This window comes from Carassius auratus, unplaced genomic scaffold, assembly GCF_003368295.1.
Source record: "Carassius auratus strain Wakin unplaced genomic scaffold, ASM336829v1 scaf_tig00216123, whole genome shotgun sequence".
NCBI lineage: Eukaryota > Metazoa > Chordata > Actinopteri > Cypriniformes > Cyprinidae > Carassius > Carassius auratus.
This window is the reverse complement of record NW_020528421.1, coordinates 252,409-277,527: the sequence shown is the minus strand read 5'-3', so window position 1 is coordinate 277,527 and position 25,119 is coordinate 252,409. Positions and strand designations below refer to the sequence as shown.

The following is a 25,119-nucleotide window of genomic DNA, read 5'->3' as shown; positions in this document are numbered from 1 at the left end:
TGGCTGTTTTGTTCGTGATGAGGCCAATAAATTATGAATTAGAAAGGCGTTGGGGTTGGTGCCGCTTGATGTTTTTTTTAAGAGCAGGACACTCCCTTCCCTCCTGACAGGTCAAAACAAATTAGGACATAAATGGCTGGGCTTTTAATTGTTTTGTAGTATTACAATCAGCCTGTGTCATCAGCGATGTACAGTATTCAAGACCTGTAACCAGTCAATCAGTGCAATTTTTCTCTCTTTTTTGGGTAGAAATGTTCATAATAATTGTTTGAGGCCAGTCTCCCGACAGCCTCACCTCATTGTCCTTGGGCCAGACAGCATGTGTGTGTTCCGGTGGCATTGCAGTGGGTGGAGGAATTAGAATGAGCTCATGTGGTTTAAAATCCCACATTGATAAATCATGGACTAACCCCCACGCATGCACACACACACACACCCAACCACACATTATTTCAACCCAGGGGACGCTGTCTCATAGTCACCAAAACGCACACATACACACTGTCTCTCACTCCAGATTGCAAACTGAACATTCCCCGTCATTGGCGATTGATCATGCAGTCCAAAGTGAACTGGATGATATTTCCTACACACATGAAAATGAGTTTCACAGAAGCTTTGTGGGTGCCACAGATGACCTCACTGATAGTCTGAAGGGACCGTCCAAGCCTGATACTTAAGAGAACAGCCTAATGAAATCAGATCAAAGTCATTTGGAAAATCTTAGGAAGGGATTGTTGTTGTTGAAATTGGTTGACAAGGAATTGTGTCTAATATATCTCTTTATTTCTTTATTAATTTTTACATACCTTTATGTATTTAATTTTATTTTGTGTGTGTGTGTGTGAGACAGAGAGAGAGCATACACAAAAAAAACCTAATAATTTTCACCAACAGTTACAAAGAAATGGGAAGTAAAACTATGAATTAAAAGTGAAATGTCGAAGTAAAAAAATGAAATATGTATGAGGGAATTTTTTTATTTTTTTATTTTTTGGACAGCATAAACCATCTTAGTTTCATTTATACATAGGAATGCGTGTTTGAAAATACAAAATAATGTAAATGTAAAGTAATTAATAAATTTATGCATTTAGCAGACGCTTTTATCCAAAGCGACTTACAGTGCATTCAATTTTTACCTATCATCTGTTCTCGGGGAATCGAAACCATCAACCTTACGCTTGATATGCGCAATGCTCTACCAATTGTGCTACAGGAACAGAAATAAAATAAATAAATGACTAAATAAATATATATAGGTATAAAAATTGTTTGTTGTTTTGTACTGCTTTATAGGACAGCCAAGTGTAGACAGGAAAGCACGGGTGTGAGGGGGGAGTGGGAATGGGACAGGACCCAAGTCAGACTCAAACCTGGGTCCCTGAGCCAAAAAATCTTATGCATGAGCATGTGATATGACATCAAGTAATGTTTTTCACTTAAAAACAGGTAGGTTAAGCATTATATAATGCTAATTTGTAAATGACATGTTTGTTTTTCTTCTTATTATACTTGTCCTGTAAAAGAAATTAGAAATTGCACATGTGGTCAGGCATTTTCTTCTCCTGTTTCCTTCGTGATTAAAAACAAACATTGGGGAAAAAGTCTGGTAGGCTTAATACAGAAAATGATCCACAGATTAGTAATAATTCATCACTTTCATTTTTCATAGCCAAACATAAGTTGAAGCCCAGCAGTTAGAGAGCAGCCGGTTGCCAGTTCAGAGATCATAAGGGAGGGTTGCCAGACCCCAGGTCCTTCCCTCCCATGTGGTGTAGCTGGCTGCATCTTTCCTCTGTTTGAGTGTGTGTACACTTTACTAGTGATCTTGTCTGTCTTTATTGCACGGCCTCGGTTTCTGTGGGCCGCCACAAGAATGTCTGCTATTTTCTTTCCATTATCCCATGGCTTAGGCCTCTGGACCGGTGTTTGGTGCAGACGGGCTATTGTGGAAAAAAAGACAAGTATTAGGCCATTTTATAGACTTCACAGCTGCTGACATAATTCAACAGTGTTTTTTTTTTCCGCTGTGGAACATCAGGGAGGGTAAACGGCTCCCTGTGTGGAGCCCGTTATCCGCACACCCCTCTTTTTTCCTCACATCTTCTCTCATTCACTCCTCTTTTATTCACTCATCTCCTCTTTTTCCCCTCCTCTTGTCTTGTTATTGCTAGACGATTATGAACTCCCACTCACATTGAGAGCCAAGTGGCCGAATCTCAATTTCTCAGTCTAATTTAATCTGTTACCTATAAATGCGCAGCGGAAGTTAGTTTTACACCCCACTCAGAATCACAACATCGTTGACGTGACATTTGATCACTCTTTTCTTGCAGGTCAGGTGGGAAACATTTATTTAGACATGCATTTAATTTAGAATACATGCTTTTTAAAAATATATGCTTTAAGATTATGATTAAATATCCAATTTTTGAACAAAATTGTGTAAGAGGGTTTGCAGTTGCTATACCTCGTATGTATTTTAAAAACTTTTTTTTAAATTCTTTTCTAATTATTATGCATGCCGTTTTTTCATATCTTTAGATATGCTCATTTATTACAAAACAGACTGCAAAAAGCTAAATAGATGAAACAGTTGGTGAGAATTATAGTGTATTTGTATATTTTGTGGGGTGCAAAAGTAATTAGCTTTTTTTTAAATACAAACTTTCTTTCTTTCTATCTTTTTCTTTCAATTAAAACAATGATCAGCGTAGAAATTTTAAGTGAGAAATTTAATTGAAAAGTGCACGTGAATTGAAGACAGGCTAATCACATGATCAAAGTAACAAATTAACACACTTGATTACTAGTCTAGAAATGGGAATATATTTATATAAGCACATTTATTTAGTTTATAGAATCCACTGTATATAAATTTGAACTTAGGGTTTTGATAATGAAACAAGTTTTTCATCAGCTACCTTTAAACCGTGACAGCATCTACTCTTTATGTTAAGAAGTTTTAAAGCATAAAGATATAAATTATAACAGTTTATGCATTAATTAAACACTCATATTTTCTGTTCACAACCCTCAGTACCAAAAACGCTCATCATTTTCACATTCACTCATCTAAATGTTTTTGGGAGTTGCATCACATTTCAGAGCCTGTACTGTACATTTTTTTTAAAAAACTGAAATTTTCATTGTTAAACAATTACAACATCTTCCCCTCATTTGGCGTAATGATCTGTTGCGACAAATCCTCTCTAATGGAGAAACTACACCACTGAATCGCTCGTATCGTTGTGTAATCCTCAAAAACGTATTCGTTTTGAGGAAGCTCTTGTCTTTGCTCAATATCAGGAGTACTCTGACTCATTAAAGCCTTTATGCAAACCCTGGAAAACGAGTGACGGTTTAATATTATTGCTTCGATGATTCAGACTCCTAGAAGCATCCCTGACACGAGAGGAATATGCCCGCCGGTGATAGCGCCGTCATTAATGGATCTGTTTCTCTGGCCTGGTTTAGTTCTGATGGTTTTGCCCTACTTTGTACCGGAAGTCAGGTCCCCACCCTGTTGCAAAAGGCCTTTTCAGTGTTCAATTGCATAATCCTTCTCGGGGCTTGTTTTGAAGATTGTGCGTCAGCAAGCACTCCTGTCTTACACCCTGTTAAACAACCCATCATTCATAAAACAAACTCAAATCTCAAAGGGCCACATTTGTTTACACAATGAAAAGGCCGGTGGTGTCGTGTGTATGTGTGTACAAGTAGAAGCATGTGAATGGCGTGTAGGAGAATGTATCGTCACTTCTCCTGATTTGTCGGGACAGGCTGGATGTTGATCATCAGCTGTGCGTGTGAAGATGTGTTGAAACAAGCTTAGGATTTATCATCCCAATACCGTTCTTTCCCTCATGTGCTAAGTCATACTGATCCTTGCACTTGCTCATGAGTTTTTTTCCGGCCTTCTTTTGGGAAAAAAACATGGCAGAATGAAAACAAACATGGCCTGCTGCAGCTGCGCTTGTATAAAAGATGAGAATTTAACCATCGCTCTAATGCTTTGGCATCTTTTTCTCTGCGGTGCGTGTGTTTTCGAAAGTTTTATATGGCGGTGACCCCATTTTATACAGTAATTTGTACTGTATAAGAAATATTTATTGTGATGTTGTACAGAGAGAATACTAAATCATTGTTTCCAAAATGACATACCTGTCTTTTATAATGCAAATTGCTAAATAATTATCCAGAAAAGAATAGCTTTTAATTAAGTTGACATCATGTCTGAGACTGTCACAAAACTGTATGGTGATCCTGTTAAAAACTGTTGTCCTGTTGTGTTGATTACATTAAATATTGTTTATTATTATCTTAAATGTGTGCATCAGCTTTTGTAAATTACATTTTATCCAACAGCATGTCTACGAATAACCATTTTCACACTGTATGCAGATTTTTTTTCCCTTTCTGTTAAAAACTAGTTATGTTACATAAATATACAGTATTTTTTTATTAGTATTACTATTTTGTATATTATTATATATTTCTCTTGGGACAAAATCGTCCGCCTAATGATTAAATGGAAATGTATTGTTATTTAAAATGCACACATTGATTTTTGACACCATATCTGAGATTAATAGTTTCCACAAAATAATATGCTGATATGTTTTCCTTCTATATATATATTAAAAAATTACAAGTAACCCTACCTGAAAGTATCATAAAAATACTCTGTTTGTGTAAATGTGGTGATCATTCAGTTACACCTTAAAAAAATTGATCATGAGCATGAAAAGGACAAAATCTGTCATGTAGAAATAAGATTGTTAGAAGATTAGTTAGAAGAACAACAGACTTCCTTGTGTGATATGGAATTTTAATTATTACTTTTTATTTAATATAATGTCAACAAAGGTTTCACAGGAAAGGGAGTTAACAGTATCCCAGTGTGGATCAAGGCCATTTATTCATGACTCGGTGAACTAGGTAAGATAATGAGAGCATCATCTCTAATTCAGGTCACAGGGTCACTCTCCTCCCACTCTCACCATGCTTATCTCCCTATATAGAGCAACAGTTGGCTGGTGACACATCATTCCTGTATTTGTGCTATGAATGGATTGCAGAGAAGCAGTATGTGCTTTTTTTTCCTTCTGCTTCTTTGCCTTTTTATCAGAGTGTGTTTTGCACAGGTGCAGAACTCACCCTTAGTAACGGCCGTTTCTTCCCCAGAGTTTCTGTCTTCTTTTGATCCGGGGCTCGTTTCTGCCCACTGGGTTTCCAATTATCAACCCCCCCCCCCCCTTAATTTAGTCTCCCACTCAATTGTTACCAGATTCAATGAAGTGATGCTCATTTTTTGTCTGAGTCTACTAAGCTATTCAAATGCAAAACCATGACTTGAATACTCTGATATGTTTTTAATTTCTGGATTAAATGTTGAAACATTTGGTAACACGTTTTATTAAGGTGTCCTTGTTCCAGTGTTATTATACATTTAAGTAATATAAATTAACTGCATGTGCTTACTATATGGTTAGAGTTAGGATTAGGGTTCGGCTTAGGGCTACTTGCATGTAATTATTCATAATTTATTGTTATTATAATATGAAGTAAGAACATGTGTAACAAGTACACCTTAAAATAAAATGTTACCAGAACATTTTATATAAATATACAATATTATTAAAAAACTTTAGTTAGTAACATGCAAAGAGGATCACTTCATTAAACATCAATTTTCTAAAAGTATTTGATAAATGTTTAAATAATGACATGTTGTGTACATGTTATGTATTTAATGTGCAAGTATTTTAGTACTTAGTTAATACTTAAACAAAATTTTTAGAATGATTACATTTCAGAAGAAAATACTATAAATTTGTTTTTAATTGTATGAAGCCAACATAACACTGCATAACTTTTTATTATTTTTAAAATCATCAGCTCATTTTGATTAGTAGTAAGTGAGATAAAAGGTAAAGAAAGGATATATAATGAAAAAAGGCTGCTTATTTAAAAAATAGGAAATAAATATTAATTGGTAATATTAATATTATAATGTTGGACTTATAAACCCATGTTTTTTTTTTTTTGTAAAACAAAATTTTATTTACAACAAAAATAGAGCGCTTTTTTTATGAAAGTGAATGGCAACCACAACTGCCGAGCAAGATTTTATTAAGCAAGATTCTACTATTAATATTAATAGCAGCTTCATTGACTTTCTCAGTTTTGGGAAATTTGAAATGCTTTGGAGCTTCACAGCCCCTAGTTCCCATTCACTTTTTAGCCATGCAGTCATTTTAATTTTATTTATTGATTTGTATTACTGTAAACTAGACATCAGTCATCATGCTTGTACATTTCTATAATCATCTATTTATGTCTTGCAGTGTGGTCACGTGTGATCTGAGTGTGACTCTCCCCCAAACCACTCTACACTGACCAGATCTGGATGGCAGAAGAGTCACATAGCTGGAGGCAAGGAAATCTGACCTTTTGAGTTTACATAGTCAATCCCACAAAATTAGTGACCTACAAATAGAGCACGATCTAAAATATTTCTTACTCATTTTATGTTATAATGTTACTTTATTTTAAGTTGACCAGACCACTCAATTTGTTTATTTTCAGATTCACTTGAGTCTCAGAATACATTTAGGCTGAGTCCACAATGCTTTTAGCTACATATAAGTGTATTATTTGCTTTGACCATGTTTAAATTCATTCAGCAGATTCAAAACCCGTAAAGAATGTACAAAAAAAGCTGCAGAATCTGTCTGGGCCTGCTTATGACTCTATTTTATGTTATTAATATTGACGTCGGATTTCATTGAGCTCTTTTTTTTCTGAATGATAAGTGCACGCGGCGGGGAAAGAACCTGTCAATGTTTGTGAATTTCCCTGCTGCTGCTTACTAGCGGTTTCACACTTCACACCAGACATGTGGTTTAGCATTTTTTTACTATGAGTAGTACAGCCTGTTCTTTAAAACGCGCTCCTTTGCACACGCATATGCATGACCTGATGAGGAAGTGATTCTATTGACGAGGCAAATAAGGTACAGACTGAACTAGAAATGTTCTTACCATCTTCCTGCCACTCACCTCATCTATTATTTGCGTATGCATTCCTTGTGCTGTGTTCACTGTTGTGGCTTTCAAGTTCAGGGTCATGTAAGGTGTCCTGTAATCAATTCCTACTCACTGCAATATATATTAAAAACCTATATTTTTAAAGCTAAAATAATGCCCCGCCCCAAACTCAGACCATTGGTTGATAACTGAACCACAAGTTTTGAACTTTTCCAAATCAATGATTGACTGTTTATGACCCCACTTAGGGCTGTCTTCAGTCCGAATGTACAGAACAATTTAGTGTTTTTTTTTAAATGACTTCAAAGAAACTTTTCATGGGTCATTATCAAGAAGCCTTCTAAGAAAATTCTGGGTAAGGTGTCATTACGGAGAAAAACAGCACTTTGCTCGCTAATGTAAGAAGAAATAATGAGAAGCCTCCAGTAAATGATGCTCTTGAGCTATTTTTTCCACTCAGAAATAGGAAACGCACTCAAATATCTGTGATGTCATTATCACCTCATGTCTGTCCACACGTCATGTGCAAAGACTTTCTTCAGAAATGGTTAACAACTTATAGAAATGTAAAAGGAACAGCTTTGTCCTTCTGCTTGACGAGAAAATAACTGAGATGTTGTTGCTATTTATTAACAGTAAAAAAGTATCATATTCAGGAACATGAGTGCATAAGAGTGTGTTTGTGTGTATCTATCTATCTATCTATCAATCTATCTATATATATATATATATATATATATATATATATATATATATATATATATATAGTCTTGAATTCATAGAAATAGTGAGTTCCAAATACAAAGACTGACCCGTGAGGTATTTATTTCAGTTTGTAAAACACTCATTGTAAATGACAGCATCTTTTGCCAAAAAAACAAAAAAACAACAACAACATTGTTCTTACCAGGGCTTTGGTGCAGAAGTTGGCACATGTTTACCCACTACTGTAAGTGCTTGTGGGGGATTCAGGTTTGAGTATAATCATATTCCAATCTGCTTCTCTATCCCTCATTTTTTCCATATTCATTTGTATTTTTAATTTTTTTGTACCGTCCTGTCCAACAAAGGCAAAAATAGCTTATTAGACAAAATAAAACAGAAAGGTGAAGGTAAGGTGAAGTAAAGTATGTAAACTTTTAAACATTTCAAACACTTCATATGTCTTCCATTGATTAGACAAACTGGTAGTTTTGGCCCCAGCCTCAAATCATTGGATAAAATAGTGTTAAGTCTGGCCCATTATATCCATTCAAACTGATGCAATTCTGTTTGCTGACTGAATGCCATAATGGACAATTATCAGTTTTTCTGTTTTTTTAGTTTAGTTTTTTTTTACTGTGACTTTTTTTCAAACTAAAATATGATGAACATTTGATACACTTTGAAGTTAACACCAAAGTGTGTACATTTATATTATGTTTAAAGGGATACTCTACCCCAAAATGAAAATGTTGTCATTAATCACTTACCCCAATTTTGTTCCAAACACGTAAAAGCTTTGTTCATCTTCGGAACACAATTGAAGATATTTTGGATGAAAACCTGGAGGCTTGAGGCTGTCCCATTAACTGCCAAGTACGTTACACTGTCAAAGTCCAGAAAAGTATGAAAAGCATCGTCAGAAAAGTCCATCTGCCGTCAGTGGTTCAACCGTAACATTATGAAGAATACTTTTTATATGTGAAGAAAACAAAAATAACGACTTTATTCATCTATTCGTCTCCTCTGTGTCTCTCCGCATCACCGTAGCGCCATTTTGGAGAACATCCGCTGAACGCAGGCAGCGTACGCTCTTTGGAGTCAGCCTCGCTGCACAGATGCGCTGTTTTCATTCAGATCAAAGCATAAATACATGTAGAAAATGTATCCTTGAGTTGCCGATGACACAGAATAGCGTAAGAAGTTTGTGTTCAGCGCATATTCTCAAAAATGGCACTACGGTGATGCGGAGAGACGAACTGTCGAATAAAGTCATTATTTTGATTTTCTTTGTGTACAAAAAGTATTCTCATACAGTCACAAGCCTCCCGGTTTTCATCCAAAATATCTTAAATTGTGTTCTGTAGGCGAATAAAGCTTTTATGGGTTTGGAACGACATGGGGGTAAGTGATTAAAGACACAATTTTCATTTCGGGTTGGAGTAACCCTTTAATACATTGACATTAATACAAAGAATAATGTAGATATTGATATTATAAATTCAAAGTCATTTTAGTATAAAGCATGCTAAATTACTACATTTTCTATTGATTTTATGCCATTCACCTCCAAAAATCTGGTCTTCTCCATTCTGAGTCTGCATCTAACCTGTGTTAGTTTAATGAAGGGGGCAGTATGGGTCTCAAAACACCTGTCTGCCAGGCTGCGCCCAGTCCCAGCAGACTGACAATGTCTTAATTCTTGTTCTTAGCATCGTCATTGGCAGGAAGGTAATTAACGACACATTCATCTGTGTGTTTTTACCCTCAGGGCTTTCTACAGTGAAGGGGGCAGGACTCGTGCCGCACACATATATACACACACACACACGTGTTCCTGTCCGTTCAATGGTGAGTATTCTATTGGCAAGGGTTACTTACTTCAACACACACACACATACACACCCATCCATGTTGGCGGCGGTTTATCAAGGAAAGTGGAGCTCTCCTCTCCGGCAGAGCTCATCTGTTCCTGTGCCACCCTGCAAACCCCCTGTCGACATTAGTGGGCTTTCCACACTCCCCACCCAAGGGGCAGGTGGAACACACACACACACTCACACTAACCAAACACCTCCTACTGAGTGGCAGTGAATAGGACAGCTGCCCAGGAGGTTAGGACCAACTGCTTTGTGAGTAATGCAGTGTCGGCCACCATCAAAGCCAGTTGTTTTGAAGAGACAGGATGTGAGGCAGGATGTCCAGATTAAATAACAGACCTATTAATGTCAGGCTGACAACAGCGCAAGAGAGGAGAAAACTCTTCAGAACTTTAGCTGTCATAATTCGATCCGCCGCCACAGAACAATGCTTTTCGATTTCAGATAAAATAATACTGAAGTCATGCGGTTCTGTGAAGAATTCATTGGCTTTTTATGCACAGTCATATATATACAATGGCAGTGTTCATGTGTGGCGTGTGTTCACAGGGTGTATGCTGTGGGAACGGAGATGGGGAGGTCCCTGCGTTCTTCACGGCCCGGGCAGCCGTGTTGTCAGGGACGGGCCCCGGGTGATGAAGCCTGTGAGGAGTTTGCAGAGATGTTCCATTCAACAATGGTAAGAATCGTCAGGTGGGTTATATCACATTCATTCATTCATCCCTCTCTCTCTCTCTCTCACCTTTCCAGTTGACCTTCTTATTCTCTTGCTATCTTTTATTTCAGTACTCTTTTTATTCCTCTTTTCTATCCTGCGTTCAATCCACAACCACACCCCCACGTTTCACATGAGGCCTGTTTCTTGTTCTCCTTTCTCGAAAACCTCTTATTAGAGGGAATTGCTAAGACGAGAATTACTGCTAGCACTAATGCTTATGATTAGGGATTTAAACAAACCCCAACACTGAGTATTAAACTTTGGCTGGATGAATGAAACCACAAATATATCACAATCCCATGAAACTCCAGGAAGAGTTGGTGGCTTTTTGCCTATCATTACTAAGGAGACATATCACATGATTTATTCCTCTGATTAATCTGCAACCAATAGGCCAATCACTATGGCAACTGTGAGAATGACTAAGAGGAGTTTAACCACAATAGCCTCATCCAATCGTAAACGCAACCAACTGCTCTGGATTTTATAACACTTTTTTTCTGGAAAACTCCTCAATGTGTAAGTCATCCTGCACTGGAGAGGTGCAGGAGAAGCCAAAGAATAAAAAAATATACATAGACTTATACTTTAGTAGCGACCTGACCCCTACCACCCTAGAGTAGCTAGTGCATAGCAATGTGTTGACAACCATTCAGAACGTTGTTCAATGGCGTAGCTAGCAACTTGCTAACCATTCAGCCCCCTGACAATGGAATAGCAACATGCTAACCATTCTGGACACACTACAAATGGCATAACGGTGAATTGTATGTATGAATTGTAGTCCTTTACTGATTCCAAATGACACAAAAAATCTAGTTAGTAATGTAATCCGTTACATTACACATTTTAGGTAATATAATCAGGCTACTTTTTATACTTTTAGATTACTTTTGACCTAACTCGTTTATCACATCAATTTAAATAGGATGATCTTGTACCATATTGATATGATAATACAAAGCATAAGAGAATATCTCCCATTTACGGCTATTAATAACATTAAGTTCATTAAATATTATATTATTTTATTTTATATTACATCAAGGTTTCTCAAAATGGTATTTGTGAAGGAACTGTGACCAGTCTTTGTGGGATGTCCACAAAACCGGAAGACCGTCTATGTAAGCTGTAGACTATTTTAAAAAGGAAAATTTAAAATGCAAATATGTAATCATGTAATCCATAAAAAAGTAATCGACCCTAGAAATGGCATAGCAGCATGCTAATCCCTAGCATGGTAGCAATGGCACAGCAACATGTTAACCATTCAGAGCACCCTACTAATGGCATAGCAGCTTGCTAAACATTCAGAACACCCTAGCAATGGCATAGCAAATAACCATTTAGAATGCCTTAGTAATAGGTTAGCAACTCGATAACCATTCAGTACGTACTAGTAATGGCATAACAACTTGCTGACCATTCAGAACTGCCATGGAAATGGCATAGCAATTCAGAATACTTCAATAACTGCAGAGCATCACCCTGACATTCATCCTGGCAGTATGATGCTGGGTTTTGCATCATTATTTCCTCAAGTGTTTTGCACCCATCTTAAAACATTCTCTTGAAGCAGCCATAAAAAGATCTCTGAACAGTTTATGTGCGTGTTCTGACATATATGTTCTGACAGATGTAGTTCTTTCTCATCAGGTTTTCGTGTGAATAGGAAGTTTCAGGTCTTGTCAGACTTACGGGGAACCTTTATCTTGGTTGTTAACCTCAAACCGTCACTGATGGAAGTATGTAAAATGACTCATTTGACATGTGGTCATTTTGTTTCTGAATTACTCTGCACCTCAGCAGCCAATCATTTCACTTAAATTAAAAAAAAAATGTGTGTGATTACATATCAGTATTGCTGCATTTAGATTAATGTGCAGTTTCCATCAAATGTGCATGCACATTTTCTTTAGCTTTATTTTTATTTTTTACATTTTGTTACATTTCGACAGGCCTGGTACTTTGACTAATAACGTATGTTATCTCATAAATGTCGGTTTTGCATTAGATATCAAGTTACCCAATTCAGTATAGTAAAAAAAATCTTAATTTTTCTTTAAAATGACCACAGCAGCAACAACAACTATGATATTAATAATAATCATTCACTGTACAAAAAAACAAAAAACAAAACAAAAGTTTTTATTATTTATATTTTCCATAGTTTCTCCTGTAGTCCATAACTCCATAAAAACAGAGGGGGTACTGAACCACCAGTTGAAAACCACTCCAAAACCATTTTTGTATATTTGTTTTTCTTTATGAGCGTAAATATGTGTCCTTTCGTCACATTTCTCCACAACGCCAAAAGAGGCATTAAAGGGAGTTCAGAACACAAATGAGAGGAGAGGATGAAAGTCTGAGTTGTTTCAAGAAAACCAACATGCTATTTTGCACAACTTTTTCGAGTTGCAATATGTTTCTGTTGTCTTTTCTACAGCACCTCTTCTATCTGTCTCTCTCCTGCACTCTCTCTCTCTTTTTCTATCTCTCACTCCCTCTCTGTCGCTGTTTGGTCATTCTGACGTCCGCTTCACAGCATCTCTTACTGGCGCTGCAGGAGTGTTTCCTGTGCAGTCTGAAGCCTGATTCCCCCCAAATCTCTCCTTTTGCTCCTCACGTACTCTGAGACTGAAGACGACACGCTTTCTACGTCTGTGGCTGTTTTTTTTAAATCTACTGAAATCTTCTGCCACTTTGAATTCGAAATCATCCTCCAGTAGCGTTGCAAGTGAAGACGAAGCGGGTCCCTTTCTCCGAAACGGATTTAAAAAGATGTACCTTGCTTTTTTGTAAACTACATTTTGTCCAGGATGGTATCCGCAATAGCACTGCAAATATTGAGTAGTTGTCTACATAATTTTTTTTTTTTTTTTTCTACATTGTTCAGCTTTGACAGAGCACAGGAAGTGATTTAATGGGTTTTACTTATTTGTTTATATGTTTCTAGGTGTATTTCTGTGCTTGTACGACGTCTAACAGCATAGCAGAAGGGTTCCAGACGTCCTTTGCCCAAAGGTCAAGGGCATGGGATTGTATCTCAAGCTTCTGTGTCGTCATGTTGGTTTCTAGAGATCTCCAGACTTATGGCACGTGTGTGACTGCACACACACGAGCGAGGCTGGCACAAAGCAGCTCAACCGACTAGATTTCATCAGCTGCATCCATTTATAGTCATCATCAGCGGCTTTAGTCACTGAAACAGCATCTTTCTTTTTACATTTCTGTGTGCTTTTATTTTATTTAAAAAAAGGTGTTAACAAGACAAGCAGAAATGTCTGGTTTCTTGTTTAACTTGGTTACTATGCTTCTCTGAATCATTGTTTCCGGCACTGAAAGGGTTAGTAAGTCTGTGAATTCTCCCCTGCCAACTCCCAGGCAGTCGAATAAGTAACCCAATTCGGAGGCATCCGCTCGGGGAAGGGCGTGTATCTGCCTCCCCCCTCGCCCTGATTCCTCTGCGCTCCTCTCCTCCTCCCGAAGCTGTGGTTAGCCCTGCCCTTACGGGTCATGTGACTTCTCTGAAACTCCCTCCTCCCCCTGCCTCCCCCCGTGTTTCCAGTAAACTGCTGAAAGGAGGGGCTGAGTCAGTCTTCAACCAGCTTCCCTTTGACCACAGCTTGTTAAAGAATTTGTCAACGTGGACTCCAGGGTGCACATTTTTTTCCTCCTTGTGATAGCTAGATTTAAAAAAAAAAATTGTCTCTCCCTCTCTGGAACGGCTCGATTACGTCAGGCAACCATAATCACTTCCTGCGCTACACCGTAGAGAGAGAGAGAGAGAGTGAGTCTGTGTGTGCGTGTGTGTGTGTGTGTGTGTGTGTGTGTGTGAGCGGCTCACATAAAGGACTTTGATATTTGGCGGCATGTGTGCCAGAGACATTTGTCTTGGTGCCTGTCTGAAAGGGTTTCATTCAGAAAAAAAGACGGGTCTAATAATCTGAGAAAGGGGGGAAAAGAACAATTTAGTTTTTAACCTGATTACGATCTTCCTGTAATTCTCCCAGCTGGCGATCTGATTATACGGCATTAGATCATGCGTAATATTTGCTTTTGCAAACTCACTTGCTCCGCAGACATACAAATGAACTTTCTGTATAAAGGAAACGGAAACGGATGCAAATAAACTCTAAACTACCATTGAAATCTGTTGCCTTAATTTATTACATAAAATATGTGACGAAGAGACAAAATTGTTTTAAAGGGTTAGTTAACCCCAAAAGTGAAATTCTGTCATCATTCACTCATTTAGTTTGCCATTTGTAGTTAAAAACCTGTAAGACTTTCTTTTTCTCTGAAACAAAAAAGAAGATATTTAGAATTTTTTTTATTTTTCATATAAAGAAAGGGAATGTAGTCAAATGTTGTTTTGGATCCCACTGAGTTTCTTTATATGCAAAGTGCTTAAATGATGATAGAAATGCAACTATTCCCTTTCAGGTAAATGTTGATGTGTATGTATATATTGTTACCAAGGTGCCATTGACGTAAGGGGAAGCTGTAATTGTAGAATGTAGCATGGAAAGAGGAATATTATTAGGTGCGAATGTCGATTAGGGAAGTCTTTATGGTCTCTATGCATCAATCTTCGTCATTTCTCTGGTAACACAAGTCGTTTGTGACTTGCTGTCTGTCACTAAATATAAGTGCAGTATTTTTGGGATAAAACCGTTCAGAAGTTTGCTCAGAAATGTATTCTGGTAAATCTGTGTCCTGAAATATGCTCAAAACTGCGTACAAAAAAAAAAATAATAAAAAATGATATGCCCTGTGAACTTACGAACCCTCTGAACTTAAAAACAAAGCCCTAAGAAAAAAGAAAAAAAAAAGTGATGATGACCATCATCAAGAGCTTAAAAAAAAAAAAAATGCTGAATAGTGCTGGAAACATATCAGAGAGCTGAAACTGTCTCCCATGGTTTTACTGAAGGCGCACCTTTGACGAGATCTCTTAAATGTAATTGCTGGTAAACCCTGCCCTGAGGGATGCTGGGTCGGAGCTGGTAAATGCGGGGAGGTTGTGGCGGCTGAACACTTTGCCAAATGGTAATTTTCCATGTGCATGAGAAAAAGTTTGAAATAGATTGAAATAAAAAAGAACAAGCAGCCTGGTTATTCATTCATCGTGTCAGATGCCCACTGTTGTGGTTAGAGAGGGAAACTTCCCACTAGAATTATGAATACGTCACATAGCGGCATGATTACATGTGTACCGCTCTATAAAACTCTGAAATAGCTGCTAGATGTAGCTCTCATCAGTTTTCTGTATTAAAGTTTGGCTGTACAGCCAGATAAATGACTAAGGGAAATTAGTCAGCGGCACAAGGAATACAAAACATTCTGAAAATAACTTTCGGTCGGTCGCATGGGGTCTGTTTTGATTTTAATATTGGGAATAAACACATTTAGCTGTGTCTGTTCAGGATGGGCAGTGAGTGAATAGTGTAAACAGATGTCTGGAGATAAAAGATACCTTTGAAGATAGATGAGAGACTTGTGACTGGACCTGAATGCAGTGATTTAGTCTTGACATTACTCAGCAGTTATGCCCGTTTGAAAGTGACTCACTGCTCGGAGCAGAAAGATGTGTTTGTAACGGGGATGGGCATGAATGTCGCTCTTTAATCAGCCGCTTTCATCTTGCGGTTTAAAGCTGATCCGGAGTGCCCAAGCTCGAAACAAGACATTCCTCTCTTACCAACCTGACATTTGCGACAACCATTTTTTGTCTGGTTTACTGTAAAAAAAAAAAAAAAATGAACAGAAGAATCTATAGAAAGAGAGAGAGAGAGAGAGAGAGAAACGGCAATGGAATGAAATGTGCTGTTGCTATGTGTCCAAACAGTCTTTGTGATTGGACAGAACAAATTTGGAATTTTCAAGTTCGTCCAATCAAAACACAGCTGTTCTGCCTGCTCCCCATCACCCCTCCTTTCTCTCTCCTGCCAGCTTTTCTTGGACCGATTTGATGTCCATATTAGGTTTGATTCAGTAAAAATCCCCTCCCATGCTCTTCGACCATTATATCAAGTGCTAATGTACTTTTATCTCTAGCAGCAAAAAGCATTCTCTGCCTATGTACAGTAAATGAATTAAAGATGATCTCATTGGCCCATGTCATCAATATATTAATTGTATTTGCCACCTGTCAGTGATTCTCGCTGTGCCCCTTCTCCTTTTCATGAGGAGAGGGTGTTAAACATTTATTTTCGATCATACGAGATAAACTAAGAATTCTGTGTATTAAAATGATTTTGATTGAAAAGCATGTAAATGCATTGATCCTCAGATGAACAGTGAATGTTTAATACTTGCAGAAGGATTATGAAATGCATTCATAGAAGAGACAAGTTCTAGAGTGTTTTTGCAATGAAATATTATTTAGAATAATTTTTGTTAGCATCTTTAAACATTTATTTCATTTTCTTTGTATTATAAAAATACTCTCACATTTTCATTATAAAATAGATCTATATATATATGCTAATAATAAAAGCAAAATAAACTACTACAAATTCTGCTATTAGAAAAATATTAACCTGAAATCTGGTCCTGTCAGTTAGACAGATCAAAATAAATCAAATCAAATCTATATATTTGTCAATTTGTTATTTAAACCTATTAAAATAATTGATGTCTGCTAAACTTAAATGCTGCTGTTTATGCAGACATCCAAACATTTTCCTTTCAAATCTGCTGTTATAATCTTTTCCTAGATTTTTTTCTTCTTTTTTCTTTATATAGTTTTTTTATATATGTATACCACCCCTCTTCCCAGAAAGGGTATCAGCAGGAAAGTCCATGTCATTTCAGTAAAATAGCCTTTTGTGAGGAATAAAGCTTCAGATATTTCAAGCTTTCAGTGACTCACTGGAAGCACCTAGGCGCCTGGTCTTGTCCCCCATTCCAATTCAAATGGAAATTTTAAATGTGTCATTCAAAGATTCATGGATCTTTCTGGTAAGGGTTAACCATTTGGACATTTTTGTTCATTTATTTTTAGTCTAGAATACGAGAATTCAATCTGTGAGGTAAGAGACGTGTGCATTTTACTGAATGTCATGTTTTTACGGGAAAATCCTGCAAAAATGATGCATTTGCAAAATTAGATTCTATAGTTTTTTAAGTGTAGTATTATACCAAATTAGTTTGTTTAAATATGATAATAGTTATCTTGTTCTTTATTTAAGAATTGTGTCACAGAACAACAGTAAGTTCTTGTCATTAGTGTAGTTTAACTACATGCTCTTAAGTGAACACAGACCTTCTCTCTCTCTTACTCTCTATCTCTCTCTCTCTCTGTTTTTTTTTTCTAATAATGTAAGAGTCCCTGCCAAATTAGCAAGGAGATTAAAATTAATTAAATGAAATAAAATGTATAAAGAACAAAGTCCATCAATGCACAATTCCAGATCTTTGTGTGTGTGTGTGTGTGTGTGTGTGCTTAAAAGCTTGCCAGTTGAAAATAAGATACACGTATGTGTTGTTCTCTTCTCCTCCTGCTTTATCAGTTTGTATGCTGGCTAAAATCCCATCTTTCTTATGATTCCTTAAGATGTTTGAATTTATTCTAATTGTTTCATCAAGATCATTCTGATGTACTTTTGCATACAAACCATTAAAAAGAAAAAGATTGTGAAAGATATCCTCAGAATATGTGGGAACATTTTGTCCTGCGTGTGTGAAAAGAACCCTCCCAAGTCAGGTTAAATAATTAAAAATGAAGAAATAAAATAGCTAAAAATGACTGTGATGTGAACAATTAAAGGGTTTTTGTTAGAGGAACGAATGAAGGTTTAAGGCAAGAGTTCAGTTTGTTCTAAACTGGTAATTGTCTAACTAAACTGCGCAGATGATTTGATAAATTTAGCTCATTGTCAGAATGTCTTTGCACAATAATTGGATAACTATTTAATCAAAAATTAGATAATAGTGTTAATACTTTTCAGATGTGTTCGTTGTCTTTTTGTTTTTTAAAGCAAAGATAAAAAAAAAGCATTGAAGCATGATAGATGCATGAAAGATATTGAAACAAGCAGTTTATTAAAGTGTATTTAAATTCGCCTCACTTTTATCGATGGGTTTAGGTGAAATATAGGTTCTCTGACTAAAAATCAGATGTGACAGTTGCTTTAAATCCATAAAATATATTTAATTTCACTTATTCTTTAACTCTGGATCAACCAGTTGTTATTTTAAATTCGATGAGATCTTTTTCACTGCTGTCTTTGTATGATCGTAACTTCATTTCTGCTGTTGGCATATTAGTATCGAAATCATTTTTACTTGTTGATGTTATTCATTTTTAGAGCGCTGTAAAACATTGAATAGCTACAAATTAATTTTGCTCTGCAAAGAGCACAAAGCGAGTGTGTGTTTCTAAATAGGAATTATTAGAAACGTCAGGTTTTAAGCATTTAAAAAATGGTTCTGGGCATTAAGTGAAAATGTTTTTAAAAAGCTCTGATTATTAATTTTAGATAAAATATGAAATCTCAGTTTTGTATATGATTTTCCTCTTCCTTTTCATGTATAGTGTGTGTTGGTTATATCATTTCAAGTCTTTGAATGTATTATTGCATATTAAACGCATCAAATTAACACAGTTTTAATACTTAAAATATGTAAATATAAATTGATTTGTCTGTAATTTTTTCCTTAAGTTATTCTGCATAAAAATTTAGATCACTGCTTTAGAAGAAGTTTTTCGTTTGTGTATCACAAGGGCAAACTAAAATTAATTTTTTAGCAGTCTTTTGTGTTCATTTGTATCTGACTCATTTTTCTGGTTACTTTTCTTTTAATCTTTTCTTTTAATTCTTTTCTTCTTTAGATCTTTGCCATCAGAGCAGACTTTGCAATCCGAGAGATTCCTCAGGAATTCTTAGCCGTCTTTCTGTAAGTGTTCTGACCAATAAAAGTGCTTTCAAGGTTATTAGTAATAGCATGAAAATGTCACTGTTTGACAGTGATGCATAGTTTTATTCAGAGCTTCCACTTTTACAAATATCAGCTTTATTGTGGAATCGTAGTGAAGGATTCTTGTTCTTCTTTGTGTGTTATCTTCTGTCTTTTACTCTAATATAGAAAAAAAGTAAACCATTCCTATATTGCATTGCATTTGTTTAAAATCTAGATTTAGAGTGAAAATCTTTGAAGTTTTTTTTATTCCTCATGGCTTCCTAGACCTTCATGATCTTTTTGTTTATTTCAGATCTCATATCTATGTCGTGGATCACCTCTGGACACTTTCCTAAACTCTTTTTGGAATTTATTTTCAGTGCTTTAAGAAAAAAAAAACAATGATGAAGACACACACTGAGGTGAGTAAAGACATAACTTAAAAACAGTATTAAATTGATGCAGGTTGAGAGATGTGTGTGTTCACAGGCTTACTTTTGTGTATTTCCTCTATATATATCTGATTCATGTTCACAATAATTGCCTAACAAAAAGCTGACAGTAAAAAAAGTGAATTAGCAGTTCCTGGCATACAGACGTTTGAAAATTTGCAAATATAATAGGTTCTTTTATTAACTTAATGCAAAGACAAATAAATAGGTAAAAAATAAACATAAAATATATGCAAAATGTACAAAATGTGTTTCCATCTGTAGCCAATGTATGTTAAAAGAATATGCATACATGCATGTGTATCATGTACATCTTTTTATATATATAGTATATTACAAAATTGAAATGTTTCATAACTTCATATTTGTGCAGTTTAGATGCCAGTAGGAGCATTCAGATCAACTAAACTCTAAAATAAAATCAGAGGCGGCCATTTTGTGTTTTAACCGCCTCCATTTTGTAAAGGTTGCAGCTGTAGCCTCTCGATTGAGACGCCCTAACATTCATTCCATACTCAGATGTATTAAATTAAGGTGGAAATGGTCCAAATATGCTGTAACGCATACTTCCAGTAGTTTTTCTTCAACTCTGCAGAATGATGTAGTGTAGGTTTAGGAAGTCAGATGCACTTTTAATATAATTAATACAGGCTACACCTTGTTTTACACTGCACCAATACATTTAAAATGTATTTCGAAGTGCATTTAAGTACCTGCAAAGTATATGGCTATGGATCAAAAAACAAAAAAGGATTAATTTTGCCTCTTCACATTCTTAATGATGAAGTGGGCCTGAAAAATACAGTATGAACAGAAATGTTTCAACTAGTAATTTCAGTAGAGTTTACACACAAACTGTTAAAAGAACCGTTATGACAGCTGACAAAACACTCATAGTGAAAATGAAAAAGAAAAAAAACGGCCTTCGTATCAGTGTTTGAAATCAACCCACACAGTGATAAATAAACATTCTCTTACATGCACAAATGAAATGAATCTCAGAAACAGTCACTTTATTCCCTTAAACTGTTGAACGGATTTTCTTAAAAACAAATGTAAGATTGTGTAAACGTCATAATTTCCTTACTATTTAATTCATAAATATGTCTCATAACTGTTCATATTCTAAACTGCGCATTTAGAATAAAACAAATACAATGCCATTATAAGAATAGATTTTAGCTGTTTGGACTGTTACGGTAAAGTTGTGTGTGTGTGTGTGTGTGTGTGTGTGTGTGTCTAGGTTGGGTAGCGGAAAGTGACAGACATAGGAGTGTGTGTATTTAGATGGATAAAGATAGATTGAGAGAACTTGTAAACTTGTGCATGAGCAAGAAAGGAATCAAATGAAAGATAAGAGAGAAAGTGTGCATCTAGGCCAGTGTGTGATGGTGTCAGTGTTAGTCATACATCTACAGTGTCTGAATGACCTCACCTGTGGATCAGGTGTCACACAATATGGTTTTATATATATAACATGACACACTCGTCTCAAATGTTCTCTTGTATTTCATTGGCATGAACTCTCTTCTGACAATCTCTTACTGAGATCTGCTGCTCTACTCGTCTTTTAGGATTAGCATGTTTTGCACATTATGCTCTTTTGGTATATCATGATGAAAAAATAAATATGGGTATTTATGTGGATGAACCATATATATCATACGTCTTAATTGCTATTTTTTGTCATTAAGGGTTACTATCTATAATATTTCCATTTATTAAAAAATATTTCATATAGTTTATTTTCATATGTGGTGTGTATGTGTGTGTGTGTGTGAAATATATCTATATATATAAATATATATGAATATATATATATATATATATATATATATATATATATATATATATATATATATATATATATATATATATATATATATATTTATTTTTTTATTTTTTTATTTATTTTCACAAAGCCCTCATATAAAAAAAAATTATATAACAACATTTAAAAATGTAAAAAAAACTCATCATTGATGATGGAACCATAGAAACAAGTAAACAGCGGGTACATACAGTTAAAAATGTCCACAAACCCCCCATATACAGTTTTTTAAAACAATACATATAAATCATGATTGATGATGGAACAATGGAAGGAAGGAAAAACGGTTACACACAGTTATACATTAGCATTATATAATGTTATTAAACAAATAATTACAAATAACAAGATTAGCCAGTAATTCTGCTAAGCCCATCAAAAAAAAAAAAAAAAAGAGGGGGGTTGTTTGCATATAACACATACTAAATTTAACTGCACAGATGATGACACAAAAACAGTAAAATTGAAAGTACGTCCAGATGTGATCATGCAGGCTCCAGACGTTAAGGAGGGTGTTTGTGCGACTCAGCCATGACGGCCGTGACAAACACTGAAGCAGAAAAACATAATGAGTAAGTCCCGACTGATTGAGTTACACCAGGCACCAGCCAACAAACCCCGACCCCCAACACCCACGCCGCCCATCCTGCCTTTTACCATGGCTGAACATGTGAGTCAGCAGGATCTAGACTGGACAGGAGTCATCTTTGATTCTGCTTTACTTCCAGTCAGGTTTTCAGACATGTTTTTGTTTCTTTCTTTTTTTACAATCCCCCTCCCTCGAGTGTATTGGCTGTAGCCCTGGGCCTTGTAATGCTCACACCATCTGTATACGGCCTCTTCTATGTCAGTCTGCTCAAAGATGTGTCATATTGTGTTTTAACCTCTGATCACGGGGGAAAAAATACTTCTGCTGATCACTGCCTACTCATATGCTGTGTTAGAGGGTCCATGGGGGGCATGTGATGTGGTTACGAGTGTATCACCCAGTGGATAACTGATGGAGTCATTCTCTCTTTCTCTTATACAGAAAGTCTTTGTGATACCTTCAGCAAGCACATATAGTGGAGCAGATGGTGGCCCTCATTGGGTGAGTAATTCAAGACATTGACTTATATCTGGGGGCCCATGAGCAAATGGAAAGGCAAAACGGTGTGTGCACATAGACATATGTGTGAGTGTGTGTGGTTTTGGTGTGTAAGAGAGGGTGGGCGGCCTTCTTAGATGTATAGCGGAAAATGAAAGAGTTAAATGAAAACGAGGAGAGAAAGTCACCGACAAATGTGCCATTGAGCTCCTTTGCTGTGTACGCTGGGGAAACCCTGTACATAGTCTGCAAGGTGTCTACCTACAGTTCCCATAACACATCAAATTGACAGTTGGACTGTGGAAATTAGTATGGAGGCCGTGCCATTGATAAATAACAGGCCGAAATGAGATCATGGGGTCCAGACTCTGTCCGTGGCTTTGAAATTCCCATCATCTTGTTTTCAGAGCTAAATGGCTTAGATAGACAGGAGTTGTTGATGCTTTATGCCCACGTTGCTTGTTGTTGTTATAACTTGATCGCTTTCACAAACATAGACTAAGCTTAGCTCGTGTTCTTAAAATGTGTTTTAAAGCCATATATGCTTTCTCCAAGGCATGAAATAGCATGTGGATGTAGCTTTGGGATTAAGGCAAGACATTACAGGTGAACAGAGTCCAGTGTTTTATTAACAGATGTCACAATAGATTCACCTGTTGATAAATCACAACTAGGGCTGTGAATCTTTGGGTAGACAGCAATTCAATTCACGATTCATAGGTTTTCGATTCGATACAAGAACGATTTTTGCAAATTAAGAACGATTCGAGTCATGATTTGATTCTGTATTGTTTAAGTGCATGCACAGGATTATTTAAATGCTTTGCCTAAATTCTGTAAATGCTTAGGCAGGGGAAGATTACATAGCAGTCTTTATGGTTACAGAAACTTAGGTTAGAGAGAGAGAGAGAAAACATTTTTTTCCATTGTTAGATGCTAGTATAAAGGGGTCATATGATGCAATTTCAATATTTCCTTTCTCTTTGGAGTGTTACAAACTATTGGTGCATAAAGAAGATCTGTAAAGTTGCAAAGACTAAAGTCTCAAATCCAAAGAGATATTCTTTATAAAAGTTAAGACTCGTCCACACCCCGCTGAAACGGTTCGTTTAAACACACCCCCACATCTCTATGTCACTATGTGGGATGATTTAAAGAAAGAAAGGTTTACCTTTTATTCTCATTGTAGTATTGTTGTTGTTGGATAGCTGGCCAATCAGAGCACACCTCACTCTTCAGACTGATGAGCCTTGTAAAAATTGACGTGTTTCAGAAGACGGGGCATAGAGGAGAAACAATAATGTACAGTATGTGGAAAATATTTTTTTTAACCTTAAACCGCATAAACATGTTTCATTAATTTTGATTTGATTTAATGGTTTATTTAAAAGGGGACAGTGCATTTTTATAAAACACATGAACAAAAATGGTTAAAAAAGCCAGAATTAGTCAGAAGGCTATTTTTCATCTGTAGTCCCCTGGCCAAGATGTAAAAAAAGAATTAAAATACGAACAAAAATATACATTTACAAGTCTATATATATATATATATTTTACAAGGAATTATTTTCTTATCTCACTTTGAATTTGCTTTAAGAAATCAAACACACTGTTGGACAATAATCAATAATTTCTATAATTTTCACAATTAACAGTTTCCTTCATACAATCGGTTCAACAACATTGTTAAAACACATCATTCAATGGAACTGTGCGTATGCTTTAGACACTTACATTTTGTCGTTGGTATGACCGAGAGCCATTGAAAAAATGACGGAAAAGCAATACTACTTCACTTTAGCATTACTTGCCACAAGTATTAAGAAGATATCACACATCAGCTGATCAAAAAATGTATCAGTGAGACTAATGAATCGTTACACCCCTAATCACAGCACATTACAACAATTGTTTTCTGAAATGTTGCAAAATAGACATTATCTAAATAAATGCAGTGGTCAAAATGGGATGTACAGTATATGCATGGTGCATTGCACATTGGGGGGGGGGGTGCCTAATAAAAAGCTTATAATGTAATGAAACATTTTTGTTTAATGGTTTTTAGCTTTTCTAATGTTCAGTAACACTTACTAAGACACGGAACGTCACTTTAAGATCACAACAAACGGGAGACTTTTCAGATGCACACTTCAGCTTTCCCTCAGCACCAGGCGCGAGTAAGACAAGCTTGGAAAGGTACAGGTGCCAAATGAGCTTCAGTAGAACAACAGTGAACAACCGCACAAGAAACTAAGACCACCCATTGTCAGCTATGTCATGAAATTACCAAAATGCTAATTAAAGCTTAAAAAAATTAATGCATGTAGCCTGTGTATATTTGCATCACATTTAAGAACGTCTCTTAAATGCATTTATTGAAATATTCTGCAATAGGGTGCAAGATGATATGTCATTTTTTTTATTTGTCATTTAATGCATAAGTAGGCTAAATGTGAGAAAAGTTAATTGGTTGTACTAGTCATCATG

At 36.0% G+C, this 25,119-nt stretch overlaps 1 long non-coding RNA gene across 5 annotated transcripts in view; it reads left to right on the top strand.

The window, feature by feature from the left end:
* The window catches only part of LOC113097155 (uncharacterized), a 54,423-nt gene that overhangs the window by 6,561 nt on the left and 22,743 nt on the right, over positions 1-25,119 (top strand). For 3 of the 5 annotated variants that reach the window (XR_003288787.1, XR_003288784.1, XR_003288783.1), the window contains exons 2-6: positions 9,529-9,608; positions 10,187-10,330; positions 19,195-19,259; positions 19,576-19,684; positions 22,576-22,635. This is a non-coding gene — a long non-coding RNA (uncharacterized LOC113097155). Of the gene's footprint in view, positions 1-9,528; positions 9,609-10,186; positions 10,331-12,801; positions 13,206-13,311; positions 17,322-19,194; positions 19,260-19,575; positions 19,685-22,575; positions 22,636-25,119 lie in introns of all 5 variants that reach the window. The other 2 variants (XR_003288785.1, XR_003288786.1) reach the window with 2 other exon arrangements.